Source organism: Nelusetta ayraudi, unplaced genomic scaffold (genome assembly GCF_046127955.1).
Source record: "Nelusetta ayraudi isolate G7.1 ecotype Tasmania unplaced genomic scaffold, CSIRO-AGI_Nayr_v1 ptg000007l, whole genome shotgun sequence".
NCBI lineage: Eukaryota > Metazoa > Chordata > Actinopteri > Tetraodontiformes > Monacanthidae > Nelusetta > Nelusetta ayraudi.
In genome coordinates, this window is record NW_027466057.1 from 7,377,011 (window position 1) to 7,398,185 (window position 21,175).

Genomic DNA, 21,175 nt, shown 5'->3' on the forward strand with positions numbered 1-21,175 from the left:
ATTCACATGAGACCACACAGCAAGCACAGGGTTTCTCCCTCTCACCAAAAAAACAATAAAACCAAATAACGTCTAGTCATCTGTTTATCTTGCAACATGACTCTGCAAAGTATAAATAACATTGCTGTTCTTTTGGTTTTGGGCAAACACACCAAAGTCCCCTCCACTTTTTTTTTTTTTTTTTGGGGGGGGGGGCAATATTGGACAAAGAATCTAAGAGTAAAAGGTTGAAATTATTTTGCTGCTGACTTTGCATGACAAACAGGATCCACAAGCTCTGTGATTTCCTTTGAGGTAAATTACGAGTAGACACCACCCAGCCGAGTGCAAAAGCTTAATCCCCTGTTTGTAGTTTCACATTTCAGTAAGAGAAATTATCATGTGCATTTTATTTTTGGTGATTAGAGCTTATTGCACCAAATTGCTGATTATATTGACTATTATATAGACTCAGCATCATTTTTGTTTCTGAAGTAAGTCTCCCCGTGGTTTGGCAGAGATCTTGTAATCTAAGGGCTTTAGTGTTAAACCATAGGAACAGCCTAATGTGAGATCCACATCTGGACATTTCTGAAAGCTGCACTGGTGGAGCAAAATTGCAAAGAACAAAAAGATCTCAACTTTGGCAATCTGGTCCCCAATGCATCTCCTCTTCCCTGCTGAGAAGATCATGACATTGTTGATTCGATCCTTGTCAAGGGAGCCGTCCTCATCCAGGAAGCGCGAGGGGTCAAAGAGGTGGGGATCCTTCCAGATTAAGGGGTCGTGGTTGACAGACCACTGATTGATGAAGACCACCGTGTCTTTGGGAATGTGCTGGCCTTCGAGGGTGACGTCTGAGGTGGTGGAGTGCGGGATGGTGACGGGCACAAAGCTGGTGAAGCGCATGGTCTCGTAGATGAAGGCGTCCAAGTAGGCCAGGCTGCTTCTGTCCTCGATGGTGGGCAGCCTGTCTCGGCCCACCACTTGGTCTATGAGCTCCTGCAGTTTGGTTTGTTGATCTGGGTGTTTTGCCAGCAGAAGGAGGATCCAGTGAAGACATGTGGATACAGTGTCCAGTCCTGCCCCGATAAGGTCAGACACCGTCCCGTCTGCGTGTTCTTTAGTGAGCCCGATGTCCTCCACAGCCCTGTCAATACTGCTAATGATGGCGTCACTCATGTCTCGTGTTACGTCAGGGGCAAAGGTTTCCCTGTGCTCTTCCACCTTGCTGTGCACAAATCCAAAGAACTCTTTATTCAGGATCTTGAAATTTGTGAACATACTGCGGACAGGGTTGGGGAAAGACTGGAGCCATGGCATGACATCGACCAAACTTCCAGCCCCTACCGTCTCTCCAAACTTATCTGTCTTGTGCAGCAAGGCTATAAACTCAACATCATCATGTCCATAACGCTTCCCGAAGCACAACGCACAAATGACATTAGCTGCTGCTACTGTCAGCTCATGGCCAGGGTTGAAGTACTGGTCCTGAGCACCGCGCGTCTGGAAAACCTGGACAAGCTCGATGGCTTCGGCCACAATGTGCTGCTCGAAGGCTTTCTTGGTCTGACTGTCAGCAGTTGAGAAGAGCCTGAGTGTTGACTGTGCGATTTTCCTGTGCGTCTTCCACCGTTGGCTGTAGTTGCTAAAACTCATACTTTTCCCCCCGGAGACGGTCTGAAAGGAGACAAAGTTGGGTCTGCCTGCGAACTCCGTGCTGTGCTGTATGAGAGCCTGATGTATCACCCGGTCCCCGTTCAGAACCACAACATCACTGCAGCCCAGTCGGATCTGGTAGACGTTGCCGTACTTCTTGGCCAGCCTGGCGAAGGTGATGTGGGGCATCTGGCCCAGCTGCATGGCGTTGCCCACCACGGGCCAGGCGAAGGGTCCCGGCAGTCTTCTCTTGTGCCTCAGGTTCCTGACCCAGAGACAGGCTTCCAGGCAGAAGAGGAAAACGAAGGAAGCCACCAGAGCGGGCTGGAGGCGTCCACTCCATTCCCTGATGATGCTGCTGTCCTCCCCTACAGCAAACTCTCCATCCATATTGGCGTTGTCTTTCTTCTACTTTGTCAAAAACTATTTCTGGTTCTTCGCTTGTTCAAACTCAGCTTTGAAGACCACCGCCGTCTCGCCGCTCTTACTCCCAACTGAGTGAAAAACGTCTCAATCGGATTCGAGGCGTTGCTCATTGCTTATATGTATCTTTACTGTGGGAGGTGTCAGAGTTTTAGGTATTTCAAACCGCCTCCTTCCCATTCTGACCACTGCCCACTGACCTTCGTCCTAATCCTGCAGTGTCCCTCACACCATGACAGAAAAGCAGAGGAGCTGCTTTAACGTTCCTGCGGGCAAAAAAAAGCTGAACTTCCGCTTTAACGGGGACTACAACAAATTACCGCGATATCTTACAAGATTACCAACCATATTATGTAACCTTCCAAGAATTTGTCACAAAGCAGCTCACACACTTTTGTTTATGTGGTTGATGGCTGATGTTTGGTAGCAGCTTACAGTTAGGAGATTGCTGTTTATATCCTGCTGCCTTCCAGGTTAATTTGCTGTTTCCTGTGAATGTCGCTTGACAATTTTTAACATGACTCGCTTTCTGTTGTTTACAGCAAAGATTTAATCACAGCCACACGGGGAGGGGAGAGTGGGGGTGGGGTGGGTGTGGACCCTGTGGGTTTTGTTGAAGTACTCAATGTTGATAAAGCAAACAACAGGCCATGCACCCCAGTTTTATTGCAGAAGTTGGTCGACAGTTACAATCTGATCATGACTTTGTCATTCAAAAATCCACAAGAAAAAAAAAAAAAACAGCAACTCAGCTCTCAGGGGTTACACTTTTACGCCAACAGAACAAAGTGCACAGTTCAGCAAACATTTACCGTTTCGTACTGACATTTGTATCTTGTTGCCATGACAGTTTAATATCACGTCACCCTCCAGTATCAGCGTGACCACTTTGCTGTCTGTGTTTATTGTTTACACAATTTTTTAGCTAAACAGTTCAGCGTCTGAAATTATTGTCTAATCAGTGTAACCCCTAATTGCTATCTCATACACCCACTGTCTGATGTTCTAGAAGCTTCACATTAGTTGAGAAAGACACACACATTTTCAGCACCTACACGCGCGTGCGCACGCACGCACACACATACACACACAAACGCACACACATAAATTTTCCACCTCACTTTCAGATCCAAACACATATGACCAGCGTGATTTATAGTAATAACGGTATGCATGTATGCAACGTCCCACTTGAGGTAAAAAGTCTTTTAAACAAAGTCAACTGAGATGATTTAACTGTTGATGTAGCGGAACAATGAAGAGAGTAGCTGGAATCTCAGCATGTGGTGTTGTTGTAATTATTGCAATATTGGCATTGTGTTATGTAAAATTCACTCATTCACTCATTTTAGTGTCACAACTTGTTGTTTTGAGTAACAACAGACAGCTAAATACATCTGGGAGACCATTACTGCGTGCAGTTACTACAAACATGAGAAGTAAGTACAGTACGTCCCTTAAAAAAAAAACCACACACACACACACACACACACACGTACATGTGCATTGATAGAAGCAGTGTTGTTAATCAAACTCTGAATGCTGAGGCAAAGAAAGTGAACTGACACGGATTCATGACAAGTGACTTTATTCATGTTTTAGCTTATTGTTCCACGTTCTCTCATCGTATAAAGCTCACACATTTATAGCAAAGACTCATCAAACACAGATTCCTGAACATTCAAGGTGGACAGATTTCTTTAAGCTGTTGCTTTGACACTGAGGAACACATGTCTGCTGTGCTGTGATCATCAGTTTATGTGTAAACAGACGTGCGTGTGAGAATTCCTCAGGGGTGGCAGAGTCCTGCTACTGGTGGGACAATGTGTTAGGCTTCAAAAAGCCGCAGTGCTTGTTCAGCATTCGGTTCATTTATTAAGTGCCGGTTCACAACAGCAACAACCTTCCCTCATCCATGAGACTGAGATCAATGCTCCTCAATAGAAATATTTTCCCCTTCACAAATGTCCCCTTAAACACATTAAACACCTTCTATTGTTTAATCTGTCCATATGCTGTGAGTACAGTAGATAGTGAAATACAATAAATGACATTACATTTATTTTCATACCTGAAACACAAAATTATATAAAAAAATATTTTGTAACTGCTTTTTGCACCCAAGGTGCATTATATTCCTACGTTACAGCTTAAGATGAAGAAGAGTCGACACGACAAACATTTTATATACAGTTTTACTAGTTTAGGTTGTCATAAACCAAGTAGTCGACTCGACACACACACACACACACACACACACACACACACACACACACACACACACGTATACATGCTCAATAGTGGATGCAAAATAAGCAGATAGCTCGTAATAATATGCAAACTGATCAAGTACTTTGTGACACAGAAGTTTAATACCTTTGTCCTGATTCCCTTTGCCCGCCATATTGAAAGCGACCAGTAGCTTACGTGACATAATTGAAAATCAGCTTCTCCGCACTGCACCAAAAATACTTCATTAATAGTTTGTGATAAAATATCCATTAAATATCATTAAATACTGAAAGTCAACAATGCAACAGTAGGATTTAGTGCAGGCGTGGTCTGCTAAATGTCACTGGTGGGGAAGTGTTTGCCTTGCCTCGAGTCACAGTAATTGGAGGTGTTTGCACTCGCTCACGCCGGCGAGACTAAGCCAAGCAGCTTTCCCCTGAGCTTGGCGCTGACACGGCACTGCAGCGGCTTCAGCGTGAGCCCATAGGAGCAGTCAAGAGTGAGGGGCTCGGAGGGGTCGCTCTCGAAGCTGCACTGGTGCAGCAGGATGGCCGTGAATAGAAACACTTGCACCTTGGCGATCTGGTCGCCGATGCAGCGTCTCTTACCTGACGAGAAAATCATCACCCCGCTGGTCACGTCCTTGTCCAGGGCGCCGTCCTTGTCCAGGAAGCGCGAGGGGTCGAAGGTGTGCGGGTCCTTCCACTTGAGAGGGTCGTGGTTGACGGACCACTGGTTGATGAAGACCACCGTGTCTTTGGGAATGTGGAGGCCCTCGATGGTGACGTCCGAGGTGGTGGAGTGCGGGATGGTGACGGGGACGAAGCTGGTGAAGCGCATGGTCTCGTAGATGAAGGCGTCCAAGTAGGCCAGACTGCGTCGGTCCTCAATGGTGGGCAGCCTGTCTCGGCCCACCACCTTGTCCAGGAGCTCCTGCAGGTTGGCCTGGATGTCTGGGTGTTTCACCAGGAGAAGCATGATCCACTGCATGACTGTAGACATGGTGTCCTGGCCTGCCCCGATGAGGTCCGTCACTGTGGCTTCCACAAACTCCTTGCTCAGCCCGCTGTCCTTCTCTCCGTGTTCGATCACGTTGATGATGGCGTCGCTCATGTCCCGGGTCACGTCGGGGCTGAACGACTCTCTGTGCTGCATCACTTTGTCCCTCACAAAGGTGAAGAACTCCTCGTTGAGGCTCTTAAAGTTCTCGTAGACACTGCGGACCGGGTTGGGGAAGGACTGGAGCCAGGGCATGACGTCCACCAGGCTGCCTGCCCCGACTGTCTCTCCAAAGCGCTCCACCTTCTTCAGCAGGGACCTGAACTCCAGGTCGTCGTGTCCGTATCGCCTCCCGAAGCAGAGTGCACAAATGACATTGGCAGAAGCTACTGTGAATTCATAAGCAGGTTCAAAATACCGTCCGTCAGTGCTGCGGCGCAAAAATGTATGCACCAGTTCCATGGCCTCGGCAGAAATGTGTTGCTCAAAGGCCTTCTTAGTCTGGCTGTTGGCGGAGGAGAAGGCTCGGAGGCTGGACTGCGCGATTTTCCTGTGCACTTTCCACTGTTTGCTGTAATTAGTGAATGTCATGCTTCTGCCTCCGGAGATCATCTGGAAAGAGACAAAGTTGGGTCTGCCTGCGAACTCCGTGCTGTGCTGTATGAGAGCCTGATGTATCGCCCGGTCCCCGTTCAGAACCACAACATCACTGCAGCCCAGTCGGATCTGGTAGACGTTGCCGTACTTCTTGGCCAGCCTGGCGAAGGTGATGTGGGGCATCTGGCCCAGCTGCATGGCGTTGCCCACCACGGGCCAGGCGAAGGGTCCCGGCAGTCTTCTCTTGTGCCTCAGGTTCCTGACCCAGAGACAGGCTTCCAGGCAGAAGAGGAAAACGAAGGAAGCCACCAGAGCGGGCTGGACCTGTCCACTCCATTCCCTGATGATGCTGCTGCCCTTCACACCAAAATCAGTGTCCACTGACATCGTGGCACACTTGCTCCTAAAAAAGAAAAAAAAAAAAAAAAAAAGTGAAAAATTAAAAAACAAAACAAAAAACAAGTTGCTCCTATTTTTTCAAAAGTTCAAACTTGTATCTGTATAAATCAACTAAGCCTTTGCATATCAACGTCACAGTAAAAAAAAAAATAAAAAAAATAGGATATGTCAATCAGCTGCTTGTGAGGTCATAATTAGAAAAAAAAAAACTGGAAAAGAGGAAGGCTAGGGTAAATTGTTCGCTTGTCTTTTCATCAAGATTTAGGGCTTTTACTGCCTGTTTTTTCTGCTTCACTCCAGCTTCTTATATATTTTGCAGTTGGTGGGCAGGGCTCAGGATAACTTTCATACTCCTCCCATTGTGGTAGCCCTTCAAACCCCAGCCGAACATGCCTCTGCCACTCGCCGCTGCAGGGGTGGCGCGCGTCCGTCGGTCTGGGGATGGCAGGAGCGTGAAGAGAGCGAGCGAGGGAGCGTGCGTGCGTGTGTGTGTGTGTGTGTGTGTGTGTGTATGTGAGAGAGAGAGAGGGGGGGGGGGGAAGGAGAGAAAGAGCAACTGGTGACCGATCCGGTAGGAGCCTCGTCGAGCCAATTTGTTTCCCTAATTGGAGGACTGGCACGGCTTTGCGCCACGCAAAGTGCGTAAAAAAAATAAATCTGGGGTTTGTCGGAGACTCGACTGTTTAGGGAAAAAAGTTTGAGCATGACCAGGTTTGTTTTTTTTTTTTTTTTTTTTTTTTTTTGATCGACTTTCTTCGTTTGGCTGTTATTAAATCGTTTAGAAATTCAATACTGTTGAGCGACGGCAAAATGCCATCATTTCAGTCAGCTGATTAACTTCCGTGTGGAACTGCGGTGAAGCTTAAATTCACGTTCGTTTTTTCTTACTCTCATCATTCCGTCGCTGAGATATTTTCCGGAGACTTTAGAAAAGTTTCTCTGTGTAATACGTCGATGGTGTTAAATGTGGTATTTTTCGCCCGCACGCTTTTTTTTTTTTTTTTTTTTTTTTTTTTTTTTTTTTTTTTTTTTTAGGAATAATGTTGTAAGAAAGCCACAAGGCGCATGCAGCCAGATTAAGACCGATTACTTTTTTTTTTTTTTTTTTTTTAAATGTGTATTTTTTTTAAATTTCAGTTAGAGCTCCGCTAAAATGACAAATTTATTCAATAAAAGTCATTTAAAGATATGTATTTTTTTGCATCTCTTCCCCCCCGACCTCAAACACCACGCGGCTCAATTTTAACTCGGCGTTATGAAATATTGATGTCCGAACACCGGCAGTGAAAACGAGTGCTTTTGCATGACACTTCAGCTTACATCACACAACTATAAACTCCAACTGCCCCCTGAACCTGGCACAGACAGATAGATGGATGGATAGATGGATAGATGGATGGATGAATGGATAGAGATTTGCCATCAAACTCATTATTAAAGTTAATTTAATGCAGTTTTCAAGGCAGAACTCTTGATCTCTTTGTTAATAGCAGATTCTAACTTTGGAATTTATTATTGCTCAGAAATAATGAGCTTCATTGAAATCACTTCAACAGTTTTGTTGTCAAACACCAACGTCATTTTACTGGGAATGAGAGTTGGCCAGAAATAATTAAATAGATAAATAATACAATGGAATAAGAGCCAATGTGGCGTTTACGGTCCAGTGACAAAGTCTGTACCAATGATGGATGATGACATTAATAGTTGAAACCTTGAGTTTTCCACCATACAAACTTCATTATGAGCTGATCTTGAACAATAAAGTTAAAAGTCAAGCAACTTTGAAAAAAAAAAAAAAAAAAAAAATGCTCACCCAATTATGAAAACCGAAACAGCAAACTACTTCTGTGTCATGTTTTATGACGCTGAGCTCACACTTTTTTTTTTTCTTGTTTTACAAAGCCCACATTTTAAATTACCGGCTCACAGATTTGTGCTATCGCGAGGCAGCTGTGTGCTTCCGAACCAAAATTTGATAATGATAAGCAAGTTGTCTTTCTGATTATAATCACAATAAAGAAAGAAGTATTTAAAAAAAAAAAAAAAAAAAAAAAAAGGGAGACGTGTTGTTCTGTAGCCCAAATGGTGCTGCAGCAGCAGCCCCATGCAGATGTCGACAGCTTTGCAGCTTCAGAGCTCTCCCTGAGAGCTGTTTGTGTAGAGAAATGCGGTGTGGCTTTGGCACCAGAGCCTCTGAAATGATTCCTTGGTTAACCAGAGACATAGCGATGTCTTCAAACACGGAGCCGGCGCTGCAGATGACTATTTCTCCTCTCCTCTGTCCCTATAGGGGGAATCCCCCCACCTCCTCCTCCTCCTCCTCCTCCAACACCTCCTCCTCTTCCTCCCCGCTCTGGAGTCTGCTCCCCGTACACATGTGGCCACTTGCGTCCCCATCATTGCTAATCAGAGCCAGGCTGTGGTTGTGAAAAGAGGGCGGCGAAGGAGGAGGAGGAGAGTGTGTGTTGTGTGCGTGCGTGCGTGCGCCGGAGAGGCAGGCCGGGGTGGGAGGAGGAGGAGGAGGAGGAGGAGGGGAAGGGGGCGGGGGAGGGGAGGGGTGTCGTGTGTGCGTTTTGCGTGTGGCTGCTGTGTTTGCCTGCGATTACCCCTCATAACCTGGCTGTGAAAGGTTGGCCCTGACCCCGCGTTGACTCCCAGGCAGAGAGGGGAGGGGCTTTTTTAGGGGATAGGGGTGTGGGGGGAGGAACGGGGGGCCTGGGGACAAGGGCCATATGCCGAGGCATGTCATGCAGTGGCGGGTGGGCGCTCGCTGTGTGCAGACAGGCCCAATAGTAGAGCGGGCTACTCCGGCTCTGGAACTAATCATTGTTTACTAGTCTCATTTCCACTTCTCAGGGAGCTACTGTCACGCACAGCACCGACAGGGAGGAAGTCTGAGGGGTCTGGGAGGGGGAGCCGGCATATGTGGTCGGTGGACGGGGAAGGGATGTTGGAACACGCGTTGTAAAAAAAAAAAAAGAGAGAGAAAGAAAAAAGAGTCGATTTTATTAAATTTCAAGCCGAAAAAACAAAGCGTCGATCCGGTAAACATCATCGACAAACACGTCCTCCTCCTCGTCCTCTTCCTCCACCTCATCCACTTCCTCAGCAGCAGCAGCAGCGACCTTCTGAGGCAGCCAGGGGGGCAGCCGGACTCTAATTACACATGGCAACGTTTGAAAATCAGAGTGTTTTCTCTTGCCAGACCGCAATGAGAGAATAAAAGAGACACTTGCAATAGTTGTCACTGACTGACATGATTGTTTGCGAAGAAAAAGGCCCGGCAAAGATGAGCCCAGATGAAATCAACATGGGGAAGAAATAGTTTCCCATGAAAACACACCACGGAAAGATAACCGTGTCTGCCGCTGACAGCCGGAGTTCCCTCCTGCGCTGATCAGTGTCTGGCCAATCAATCTGTTTAAACGTATGACACGAACGACCTGACGCTTTAAGTAAGAAGGAGAGGGATGGTTTTAATTCCTTGACTAGAGGGAAAGCGGTGCAGCAGTCCTTACTAGCAACAGGTCGGGTAACAGTTCTATTAAACCATGTATTGCTGCTATCATGTAACTCTCTGGAAAACAGCATGTTTAGCCCTCTGTTTACAGCATTCTGCAGAAATGCTTCCTGCTAGAACTGATGCTTTGTCGTGCCCTGGGCATGTTTGGAATGTGAGTGAAGGACAAACACCAACCTGTGCAGAGGTATCGGTCGTCTATGTGTCATCACAAAGGGTCATTCCCAGGACTGTGTGTTGAACTGCCTCTTACCTTACCTCTTCTCCTGCACTCATGGGGGTGATGGGGTGATGGAGGGGAAGGCAGCAGCTGAAAACAGTTGCTTTTGATTGTATTACCATTTATTATTGTGTTGTGCGTGTGAGATCTGTTTGAAAAGGCTTTTTCACGCTTTTGCAGGTAGCAAATGCCTGGCATGAATTTTATTCTGGTTCCGTTCTTTGAACGATTATTTAGCAGAAAACAAAAAACATGACAGACCGCCGGCTTATTTATGACACTCCTGAGTTTCGCCGTGCAAACTCGGCGGAGCGACGACGTCCGACTGTGCGTCTTCCGCTCCTCCGCCGGCAGGAGCTGACAGGTCGGCACCGGTGCCTCACGGGGCACCGTGGCGACCTGAACTGATCCTCTTTGTCTGCCCGTGTTTGTTTTCTCCAGTCGGGCCGCTCCGCCGCCCTCTGAAGAGTTTCAGGCGCTTGAAACCCGGCCAACGCTGTCAAATGTTTTTTTTCCCTCCTCCGACTTCTGACATCTTGTAATAAGCTGGGGCTTTATTTGAACAAGGCGAAGCGGCGAGCTCTTTATAACAAATGCCAACCTAATTGTCCAAGTGCCTCCAGACACGGAGTCATCCCGGCGAGGTCACCTCGGCGAAACTGGCTCGGAGGGCACCTCGACTTAAACGGGTTACTGTTTCAGAGAAAATAAACGGCCTCCGTTATTAATACGGTAACTTATCTGGATAAAATATCTGTTTTTTCCTCTTTTCCCACACTCGCGCTGGACCGGATGCACTCTGTCTTGCGGGCTGTGCGACCGATCTCGACTCCATGCGGGACTCAGGACAGGAGCCATGTATTATGTACCACATATGGATAGTTGTTTCCGATCCTGTGGAGTTTTTTTCTTTTTCTTTTTTTTTTTTTTTTTGCGTGCCGGCGGGCAGTGGAGCGAGCGGGAGATGAGCTTGCGTGCCACGGCGGCCTGTCGTGCACGGACGTTGGTCGCTGAACTCCGGCTTCCCTGGGGAGCAGAGGCTGGGGGGGAGGGGGGGGGGAGGCAGCGCTGAGAGATTAAAATGAGACGAGGGAGAGAGCACAAGGAGAAATGGCTTCCAGATGACCTCGGCTCCGTGAGCTCATCTAAGACGGGCGGAGAAATCAGTAGGACACATTTCTCAACTTCTGTCAGACCAGGAGGAGATGCCGGGGGGGGGGGGGTGGAGTTGCTTCTTCACTTTAATATTAAAGGTCTTGTCCTCAGGAGAGATTCTTCATTAGGGTTTAAATGAAGGTTGTTGTTGTGCTTGGAGAGGTCATTTTTGGGTTGATGATTTCCAACTATATAAAGCAGCAAATTCAAATTTTGATGCTTCCCCACATGTGAACTGCACGTATTTTTTCTCTCTGTTGCCGAAAGAAACTTGACTTTGACATACGGATGAGTAGAGCGCCATTGGGTGTTGAGGAAAGGGCCTGCGGTGATGGAGTAACTGTCCTTCACTAAAGCCTGTGCAAAGCATCAATCCACCTGATTTAATCGCACTTGCTCGCAACTTACTGGCTTTCGCAACGAATGGATGACTTTATAAAGACGCCGCGATGTGGGTCATTAAAAGGAAAATTAGAGTGAAGCGGAGCCGTCTCGAAAAACAAATTGCTCGCACATTTCCCACACAGCTGGAAACTGAGGAGAAAACTTTCTCAGATCGTATTTTCTGAAGTCGTTCCAGCGATTGTGAGGAGACTCCTCCCGGAATTTCCTCTCTCACAGCGAGCCGGACGCCTCTTGAGAAACACTCCCGGCGTCGGGGGGGGGAAATGAGGGCGCACGCGTCTTTTGGAGGGACGCAGAGCGACGCGTCCACAAGTCCAGCACACGGCTTTGATTATCTCATTGTTTTCTGCCATCGTCTCGCTGTGAGGTGGCCATCGCGCAGCGCTGCCAGCCAGGCTTGTTGCAGCGCTGGGTCTGGTGCAAACTCAGCCTGGATGCACTTGTTGATGACACTTATTTGCTGCAGCACCTGCAGCTTTCTTATTTTGTTTCAGCTGGTTGGATATGACTAGTGTTACATTTTGATAAAACATCTAAAAATGCACGACGTTAGATTTTGGAAGCTCTGAAAGAAATGTTGTTGTTGTATGTTGTATGTATACAAATGTCATTTCCCCATCATCCATGGCCAAAAATCATTGTTATCATGATTATAATTTTCTTAAAAAAATAAATAAATCTGAAACAGTGAGAGACGCAAACCGATTACTGATACAAGGAGGTTAGTACACATACTAGAAGGGCTTTTGATGACACGTTTTCTGCCAAATTACAGAAATTTGGGGACAAAATAAAATCAGACTTGTGAACAAAATTAAAAAATTCTTCATTCACACGATGATGTTCACAAAGCAGGAAAAGCAACTAAAATTGTATCGTGATTTATTTGGGGGGAAACAAACAAACAAAAACAAAAACTACCCTCCTACTTTCTCACATGAATAAAACTGTTGTGATGAGACGAGTTGCTTTGCTCAGCAACTCGGTGCTGAGGACCCAGGAATCTTGAATTCCCTCAAATTTATGAGCTGAATTTCGCCTACAGGGATCTTTTCAGACAACTCAGAACTCTGGTTAAAAACACACACGACTTCCAAGTTGCAACGGAAGACACCGGAACAAAACAAGACGCTTTGTCCTATTTGCGCAGCTGGATACTTGAACCTGAAACATCACACATTTCCACAGTTGCATGGATGAACCCTGAACAAACTATTGGAATGAGCCGGTGGGTGATCTCACAGTGAGGTGTCGGGTTAGGACTGCAGTCCTGGCTACTTCTTGGTGTCTTGGTGTCCAGGTTGATCGGGGAGTCGAGCTGCTGCTCTCCAGCCTTGTTGAGAGAGAAAGAGCCTCGCCGGCTGCTCCCAGGACAACCTGGAGGAGATGACGAGAGGCTGTCATGCGAAATGTTTGTGTGTTTACCCCAACCATTCAACACATGCTCCACCTTTGAAGATGCCTTCCCTTCCCCATTAAACTTGGAAATGCTTGAAGCCACGCTGCCTTTTTTCTTCTTCTTCTTCTTCTTCTTCTTCTTCTCTCCCCTCTTCCGCGTCTCCCGATACCCCAGAAATCACATCATCTGTAGAGCATCTGCTCCATTTGCTGCGGTTGGACACAAACTCCATTTTTTTCTTCTTCTTTTTCTTTTTTTCTTTCTGGGGCTATGACACAAGATGTTCCTGTTCCTTCTCTGTACTTTTTCAAACTCACATATTTATGAGCTGCTTTGTCTCGGTCTGGTCCTGGGGACGGGGCTCCCTGATTGTGGGGGATGCTGAGTGAGCCTGATCGGAGCTGAGGGGACCAGCGGCTCACGCTCGACATTACGTGCCGTATGGATACGAGCGGCCGGTTGCTCTTCTCATTGTGTAATTGGGCGGATAATGTTCCGTGATTCCCTCTCTCTCTTGCACCTCCATGTGTTCTGCTTGAGCGGCTCGCAGCGTTTTAGTATCCTGAAAATGAAGCGGGGTCAGCGAGCGGTCGGGTTCGCTCCCCCTTTCGCTGCTCTACTTCTGCAGAGGAGACGCACGTTTTTTTTTTTTTTGTTTCACCCCTCCTCCCCCCAGCGGAGACCTCGGAGGGAGGTCAGAGTTCATCCACTGTCCCCGACTGTGCCGCAGCCGCGCTTCCATTACGGAAGATGAGGAATCTTGCTTTCTCTCCGAGATCTGTTTCATTAAACATGTTTTGAAGAAGGAGAAAGCCACCATCTCCACACCACCACACCACACCGCCCCCATTTTCAGACCTTTATTTTTCGTCTCGGACTCAGTGGAGCCTCACAGGATGAGTTATTTGTGAAAACAAAAAAAATATAAGAAAATAAGACCGCAGATCTCAGAAAAACAGCATATTTCACCCTCTGTTTCCATGTGTTTGGAAGGGGACAAAAAAAACGAGGTTGGTGGATGTGTTGTGTTGGTGCCCTTTGTGACATCACTTAAAGCTGCATGAGTCTTGGTGCTTGCGAACTTGGAGACATCCTGCTGCCGTTTTACGCTCACCCAGAGTGACATCCTGCCCTTATTCCAAGTTAATTGATTTTTTTAATTTTATCAAGCAAAGTTGTTTTTATGAAAATGGTTCAAAACAGTTGGCAAAGCAGCAAAATGTTAAAGAATATTTTTGAAAGATATCTTGCTGAAAAGAGATGTTGTGTTCGATTGAGAAGCAAACTTGAACTTGCTCATTTTTTTCTGTTTTGTTGTTGTGTTTTTTTTATATATAAAGTCTTGGTCTTGTCTTGGTCTCAAACTCCAAATGTCCAAGTGGTTGGTGCTGTCTGGACAACACTAGACTGAAGAGTGACTGAATGTTGCAATACAGAGCAGAGAAGAGGCAGGACATTCACTCAAATCCTTTCACTTGTTCCTGCTCTGGTCTTGTTTTCTCATTTCAATTCAACACATTTTGAATCTTGAGAAAAGCCTCGTGCCTTGTCAGCGCTCCCACTTGGACAGTGTTTGTCCCGCACTCTTGCTGGCTGTCAGATCAAACACTGGTTCCGGGCGTCATCATTACATCCTCAGTCCTCACTGGCGGCACAGCTTCACACGCTCAGTTCTCTCGTGGCCCGGGGGGCTGCCGGAGAAGTGTTTACACTGTTGTCCTCCAATACATTAGGACTAATCACGGCTCTTGGGGAAAGAGGACGTAATATAAAGGCGCGATCCTTGGAAATGACAAAACATCAACTGCCTCTTGTCCTCTGGTGCTCCTCAACAGGCACTGAGAGACAGAGTTCACGCTCTTGGGCTGGACTGCCAGGACTGATATCTTCTTTTATCAGTCCTGGCAGTCTTTCGTTAACCGTGAATCACACCAGTGTTTCACAAACATTTATTCAACCCTTTGTCCTCCCGTTTATTGCATCCATGATTTACTGAAACGCACCCCCTCCCAGTGAAGTAATACGTCACACTTTCATACCTCCTGTTCTTGCGTCGATGCTTCGTTGAAGAGATGAAGCGTGTTGCAGCCTGGGCGAGTTAAACGACACAGATGTTGAAAATGATTCACTCTTGAAGAGTAATAATGCACAATTAGCACAACAGTTTTCAATATTTTATGTTTGTTTTGGTACATTAACAGAGCTTCATACGAAATTTAATAGCGAGACGTTGTAGTTCTTGCACATAAACCATAACAAAGCAACAGCGACTCTGTTGGCCACTGTTTGTTGTCTGAGGAGGAAGAGGAGATTCCACATGCATCAATCAATGCATCAATGACTGCACAGGTCCAATCAGCAAATAACCATCCGCTGAAAAACACACACGCAGGGTGTGTAGTGAAATCTAAAAAACATTTTAAAGCATTTTTTTTAATATTAAAGTTGCACAGGGACACACATTTTTCACACAGTTAAAAATATTGAGATTGATTGCGACCCCGGGGGTTAAGGTTTTGTCTTTGCTGTCATTTGCCGAAACCGCTGACCCTGATGCTCTCTGCTCTGCTTGTCAGCTGACTTCGTTTCATTGCTTCCATGTAATCTTTCAAATCATTGTTAAGAAGTCTTTCTGCGCAAAACTTCCACTTTCACAGTCCCGTCATGTCGTGTTACGTAAACCTAGACAAACTTACGAACTCAAGTGCACCCCCTGTGGTCGGACCTGTGAGAAAATAAAGTGACACCATTGACCTGCTCAGCCACTCGGCTTAAACAAGCTGAGCCAGGCTTAAAAATACTCATGTCGTCATGCCGTCCTACGCGAGCACATACATAGATGCATGCTTTTTGTGCAACAAGCTGTGTAAGCGTGATTGAAGCTCTTATATAATTGTGCTTCCCCCTTTACGTAAAAATCCGCCTGAGACTCGACGGTAATTTTGCCGAGGCCATCTTCTCTGTGTAGCCGCGGGACGGGCCCGAACGCTACACTCTGACACTGGATTTTGCCTATATATGGAGCGTTCTGCTCCCCGCTCCAGTCATTTAAGGCCGGAATGTAAACACGGAGCTGTTAGGAGATTAATAGCCATTAGCAGTCTTCTTGGTCGAGGAAAGAATGTCCCATGTGACGTGTGCAGAGATTGTCTCAGATCGGATGGTATAATGGGCCAGTCCTAATTTCACAGTGGCGGGCGGGAAACACGCCGTTTATCACAGAGGAGCTTTACATCTTCCTTACAGCCCCATTTGGAACTTCCATATGGAGGTACTTCAAGAGGAGTGCAAAGAGCTAGTAGTAAATTATTACTTCAGAGCATCACGGCGCTCTGCTTCCCTCCAGAGTTTTGAGGACTCCCTCTTAATTTGCAGACAATCTCCAGGAAAAAAGAAAAAGTTTCACCGGCAGCTCGTTTTTCTTCCCCCAAGTCATCCGGCAAGTTTGTCTGAAACGATGATCGGCGCTGCGTTGTAACTCCGGCGAGCCTGATTGAGTATTTCCTAAACCAGTTAAATTATTTTATATATCCATCTGGTAAAGAGCCCGCAGAAAATGAGGAAATGGGAGGTAACGTTTTTTGTTTTTTTCTTTCACTGGCTGTTGAGCCAAGGAGCAACAGTTTGAGGAATCCTATATTATTATTATGAAAGAAGAAATAAAAACATATTTTCCATCAAGGGCCTTCAGTGTTATTGTTCTTTTACTTAACAAATAGCATTAAACAGCTGCTACCGCTACATCAATGCTAACCTCATTAGCATCAGCAAGGCTTGCTGCCACTTCCTGTAGTTCTTCTTTGTCTTCCTGAGTAAACTTGACAGAGACGCCTCCTGCTTTTTGTTTAGAACTAACAGGAAATTCAATGGATACAAAGTTTATAGAAAAAAATGCTTTACATTGGATTTACTTTAGATTGACAAACAAAATTCCGAAATGAATATCTCAGCGATCTCAGGGTTCAACCGCAACCAGAGAAAACGGTTGTTTTCTCGGCCAACAGAGCCCCTTTGGGTAGCAACCTGCGTGCACAACACATTTCACACTCCCTGCGGGCCCCAGAGAGAACTTTATGAATGGTGTAACTTGAGCCGTGGCTCCCTACCATCCGCAGGCTTTCCATTAAGCAGAGCCAGGCGCAAACAACCTTTAAGTCTGACCTTCCTACCCTGTCCCCCTGCATAACCCTGCGTCCCCCTGCGTCCCCCTGCGTCCCCCTGCGTCCCCCTGCGTCCCCCTGCATCCTCCGCACCCTCCGCTGAAGGTGATAGATTTCTAAAGTCGCACAGTTTTTGCAGAAGGAAAAAAACAAAAACAAAAAAACGGGCTGCCTCCTGGACCAAATAGCTGTCGGAGGGGAGACGTCTCGGAGGAGTCCCCCCCCACTGCCGTGCACAATGCATTCCATATGCTGGCTCAGGAGCCAAGAGGCACCCTTTACCTCACATCTGGAACAGACCACCTATGCAACGGACATAGTCGTCCTCAGACCATCAGACTTTAAGTGGAAGGACGTTGGCCTCATCAATGACCTCCTCCGTCTCTCGTCTCGTGATGCATTTCCCCACCAATTAGGTTATCGACTGCGCGCTCGAGAGAAAACGGACACGTCCACCTGCCTCTGCTTAAAATAAACGCCATTCTGTCTATTATTTATGTTCGGTGAAACGCTCCGGGCGCTCTCCGCGTCGGGAAACAAGAGGTGCCGCCTTGGAATCTCGGTCGCTCCGCTCCGCGTTTGGAGTTTGCGTGATGATGTCACCGGGCGAGTCTGCCTCTTCGTGATCTCGGTTCTCATCCCGCAGTCTGAAGACATGCGACCGAGGTGAACCATTGACCCCGTGTTCCCCGCGCTGCACCAGAGAGGCGTCCCGGAATTTGAGAGCGGTTCCATTCCTACCTGGTGGCGCTCCCACCTTGTTTGTCTGTTCGTGCGGCGGCCCTGGAAAGTGGTCGTCAATGTGTCCCAGCCGTTGATTGTTTGAGCTGCGTGTGGATATGGAAAACACATGATGGGTTCAAGTTTCTTCCTGTGACTGTGGAAGGAAAAAGAGTCTCGAGAAGTCAAAGCCTGACAGCTGTTTGATTTTGCTGGGATGGCTGTGTCACACACTGAATGGTTTATTTTTTTTTTTTGGTTTTGTTTTTGTTCCACCCCTTGCAAAGTTTAATATTCTGCTCATTCACCAGTCACTTCCTCTCTTACAGTCCTTTTGAGTAAAAAAAAATATTTTAAGTCAATTCATGGACACTTCATTCATTAGGTGAAGTTGTTGTCGTAGAAAAAGTCAAACAAAACAAAAGCGCAAATGGACAGGAACATGGGTTTGGGTAGATGCACCTATTGTCTAAAACATTAGTCAATTCTTTAACCTGTTTGCTAAGTTTACTGATCAGCCGCAAATCATGCAACATTAGTGGATGACGTCATTTTATATTGATACAATACAATTCTGAATTCTAATCTTGTTTTACTTCTTTATGAAAGTTATGGAGCAACGTCATACGAAATCGTCACATTCTTTTGATTGTTTTCAATGTGTGTCTGTGGATGAAATTCACCGTGTTGCCTCTGGAGGTAGTGGAGCACCAAACTTCTTTTTTTAAATTTAGATTCCCTCAAAGTTCATCTCAGGACATGGTGAGGGCGAGAGGAACGTGTGTGACTGCCAAGGCTCTGCCATGGCCGCCGAGGTGCGGCGAGGTCACCGGAGTCGCTTGGCAGAACTCTCTCTCTTTCTCTCTCTTTCTCTCTCTTTCTCTCTCTCTCTCAGAGGTGCACGATAAATCTCCCTCGCCCTCTCACTTTTACACTCTCCGTGAGGGGGGGCAGTCGCTCCGCGCCTCTCTTTTTTTCCCCCTCCCTTTTTGCCCCTTCGCTTTATTACCTCCGTCAGCCCTAATTTGGGTTGATGGGGTGGCTGTTGCATGACAAGACACATGTCTGGGCCCCTGCGTGAGAAGGCTGCCTCACTCTTGCTGGGCTTGTTTTCTTTGCGTGACCATGCAACCCCTCCACCACCCTCTCCCAACCCGCCCCTCCTCCCCCCGCCCCCATCCACTCCTCCTCTGTCACTCCTGGCACCTCCCAGTGAGCTCCCCCCCCCCATCCTTCCCCTCCTGCCGACCCTGCTCATGCCCTCCTTTAGCTGGCATGCGGCTGGTTTATTTGCTTTGGCCAGCCGTCCATGTGAAAGGCACATTTTGACCACACTTGGGGAGGCGGTGGGTGGATGGAGGGGCCGGGGGGAGGTCATCTAAGATTGGAGGGGAGGCTCCGGGATTGTTTTGGTGTGTGTGTGTGTGTGTGTGTGTGTGTGGTAATCTTTTTGGGTCGGGGGTGGGAGGATGAGTGGCTGAAAAAGCTCCGTGCTTTGCATGTGCGTGATAATATGTGGTACATTTGAGGGGTTTTTTTTTCCCCTTCTTTCTGCCATCCGTGCTCGCTCAGAGGGAAATGTGCTGCCCCCGCCGTCGCTGCTTTTGAGGAATGGCATGCACAGGCACAGGCGGGTCACCCAGAGTTTACCGTCCCGCTCGCCGTCCACCGAGAGTGCCCAAATGGGGGTGGGGGGTGCAGGATGATCGTGACAGCGTTGTGGGGGGGGGGGGGGATTTCGCTCCCTCCAGTAGCTGCGTTTCCATGACCCCGAGAATTGCGCGAAACCTAAATATCGCAATAAGAAACTGGAACATAATAACGGAAACAGCTAAACTTTGGAAAACCTCTCAAATATGGCTAAAAGGTTCTGATGCTCTCATGAGATGGGTTTTCAGGCGCATTGATGTAGAGGTACGTCGCCAAAGTGTCATGGAAACACTCTTTTCGCATTTACGGAGTCAGCGGACGTGACGTAGGGGGTCACGTGACCACTTCACTTCAAGTGAGAATTTATATGTGTCTCGTTCCGTGAGATTTTACGAGAATTACAGCTTATGCACTTCATACCATTATGAATTTATTATGACCTCTGATGTGAAGAGCAGAAGAAGAAGATTAAGACGTCATTTTCTCCATGGCAGTCGTTAATGTAATAGTGGGAGTTGTAAGGGGAACTTTGGTTCTCACAATGAAGGCAGAATGTCTGTCAGGAGCAGAGAAAGTACATTACTGCTGTTCTTTGTCCTTTTCTAACCCCGTGGGCGCCCAATGGGTGAGCGATGGTTTGTCTAAAATTGATACTTCCACGATTTACAACTCAACTTTGCCGTATTAGTTTACATGTGCAGTGATGTAAATATTCTGCATTAACGTGAATGTAATCATCCGTACACGATTTTGTATAAACATGCTGGAGGTCGCTGAAAACACATTTTCCTGCGTAGGACTCCCTGGAAGTCCCGCGCTAAACACTTTGGTAAACGCGGGCTCAGGTTACAGTTTCTGATCTATGTAACCGTTTCATGGGTGGAAACAATTCCACCCGCTGGATGTCTGTGTTTGTGCCACACAACAACAACAACAACAACAACAACAAGAGAAGAAGAAAAGCGTGTCTCCATACTGCTCACCTGGTGTCGTCCAAGTGTCAGGAAAAACACAGCAGTGTCTTTTGGACGCAGAAAAGTAACGCAAATACCTTGTTTGTAGCTGGTATGTCCACTGTAGCGCTTGACAATGCAACACATCTGCTGATGTTTACACGCTTCCTGAAGTGGCTGTGTTTCGCTTTCTTCCGTGAGAGAGAGAAAGACGGAGGGCTGTTTGTATAAAGTTATTTTAAATGCTAGACTGCATAAGAATCAATATACTTGGGAAGATTATAACGTGGAGGAGAAGTTCTCTGTGCGTCACCCTCTCGCTGAACTGGTGCCGAGCGCTGTGTGTCTCCAGGTGGGAGGCCACGGTGAACAAAGTGGTTTAAATTGTTGTTTTGCAACAAAGTCCAATATTTTGGACACGTAGATTTAAAAGAAATGCAACCAGAACCTCTAAGTAACCAGTGGTGAGTAGTAAATGGGTGGAAATGTCAATTTTGGGTCAACAATCCCTTCAAGTGAAATTCCAGCCAGCTATAAACAAATAATATGGGAGGTGCTGAAATGAATTCAGGCTTCACATCCACTGCAGTCCAGCTTCCTTGCAGGTGTTGCTCAACGTGCGCTGGGTCGGGTTTTGAAAGTGATGTCAGCCACTGTTATATAATGCTCCTGTTAAATTAATGAATTCAGCGTTTCGTTCAA

General features: G+C 46.9%; 2 pseudogenes; both read right to left on the reverse strand.

Moving 5' to 3' along the window:
- Nucleotides 1-431: 431 nt before the first annotated feature.
- LOC142883456 (cytochrome P450 1B1 pseudogene) lies at nt 432-2,118 on the reverse strand (annotated as a pseudogene).
- Nucleotides 2,119-3,632: 1,514 nt separating this feature from the next.
- On the reverse strand, nt 3,633-6,580 carry LOC142883458 (cytochrome P450 1B1 pseudogene; annotated as a pseudogene).
- Nucleotides 6,581-21,175: the final 14,595 nt, after the last annotated feature.